The sequence below is a fragment of the Oncorhynchus mykiss genome, chromosome 17 (genome assembly GCF_057628025.1).
Source record: "Oncorhynchus mykiss isolate SJ-2025 chromosome 17, ASM5762802v1, whole genome shotgun sequence".
In the NCBI taxonomy this organism is placed as follows: Eukaryota; Metazoa; Chordata; class Actinopteri; order Salmoniformes; family Salmonidae; genus Oncorhynchus; species Oncorhynchus mykiss.
Window position 1 is genome coordinate 70220001 of NC_143038.1, and position 1454 is coordinate 70221454.

Genomic DNA, 1454 nt, shown 5'->3' on the forward strand with positions numbered 1-1454 from the left:
CTCTTTGTCTCTATTTCTGGGAAACAGAGGGAGGGGGAGAAAAATATATTGATGTGAATATATAAATATATGAATATATTTAAGCAGAGTTCCATATGGTGAGCGAGCCAATCACAGACCTAATATTGGGTCCATATAAGATGTATTGTTATTATGGCTTCATCTTGCCTTCTGATTGGCTAGGAGGAAATGCATCATATTAAATGTGATTTCGGCATATTTAGCTGATTAGACTAGTGAAATTCATCCCACAGTTTTTCACAATAAAGATTCCATATCAGACATATAATGTATGCCTGGTGCTGTTTATGGGATTCATTGCATTGTTTCTCTCTCTCTCTCTCTCTCCAGGCGTCCGGTTCTGCCAAGACCGCCCTCATAAATCTGCATGCTGCTGATCAGTGACCTTCTGATCTCCCTCTCCTCCCCCCTTTCCCAGTAAGACGGTCTCTCTCCCTCTCCAGCCCCCTTTCCCAGTAAGACTGTCTCTCTCCCTCTCCAGCCCCCTTTCCCAGTAAGACGGTCTCTCTCCCTCTCCTCTCCCCTCTTTCCCAGTAAGACTGTCTCTCTCCCTCTCCTCTCCCCTCTTTCCCAGTAAGACTGTCTCTCTCCCTCTCCTCCCCCCTTTCCCAGTAATACTGTCTCTCTCCCTCTTCCTCTTTCCGTAGAACTCTCTGTAGCCCTCCCCCTCTCCCGCTCTCCTCCTTTCCCCCCTCTCCCTCTCTCCCTCTCTCCCCCTCTCCCCCTCTCCCTCTCTCCTTCTCTCCCTCTCCCCCCTCTCCCTCTCTCCCCCTCTCCCCCCTCTCCCCCCTCTCCCTCTCTCACCCCTCTCCCCCCTCTCCCTCTCTCCTTCTCTCCCTCTCTTGTAAATTAACCACTAGAATTGGCAGCTTCCTCTTCCTCTGAGCCCTGACCCTTTTGGATGAGCTGTGGTCAAGGCTGTTGGAGCGATAGAGGGTGTGGCGTTCTGTGTGGCCACTAGGGCGCACTCCTGCTGCTCCTCACCTCATTCCTGGAGGCTTTAGTGAGGGTAAATGAGATGGGATGGAAACTAGACAATAACCTGACCTAACAACCACCTTGCAATTGAAGATTGATAGAAGTAAACGCACACGGCATAGCCTACATTTCTAACAAACCTACCCATACGTTTACATTTTTTCACTCTATACAATTAATGTACAGCACCAGTCAAAGGTCTTAGAACACCGACTCAGTCAAGGGTTTTTCTTTATTTTTACTATTTTCTACAAAGTAGAATAATAGTGAAGACTTCAAAACTATGACATAACAAATATTATTATTATAATTGTTTATTTGTTTACCTTTTATTTAACTAGGCAAGTCAATTAAGAACAAATTCTTATTTACAGTGACGGCCTGGGACTTTTACTATATGACCGGTGTTCTAGTGGTTGTGTAGTGGTCCTAGCTGCTATCTGAGCTGGTTAACA

General features: G+C 46.2%; 1 protein-coding gene across 2 annotated transcripts in view; it reads left to right on the forward strand.

Annotated features, from left to right (window-relative positions):
* LOC118940507 (kinesin heavy chain) overlaps window positions 1-466 on the forward strand; it is a 173794-nt gene extending 173328 nt beyond the window's left edge. For both annotated transcript variants that reach the window (XM_090204319.1, XM_090204318.1), the window contains one exon: window positions 352-466. The gene's annotated coding sequence lies outside the window, so the exon portion shown is untranslated. The remainder of the gene's footprint in view (window positions 1-351) is intronic.
* The last annotated feature ends 988 nt before the right edge of the window (window positions 467-1454 follow it).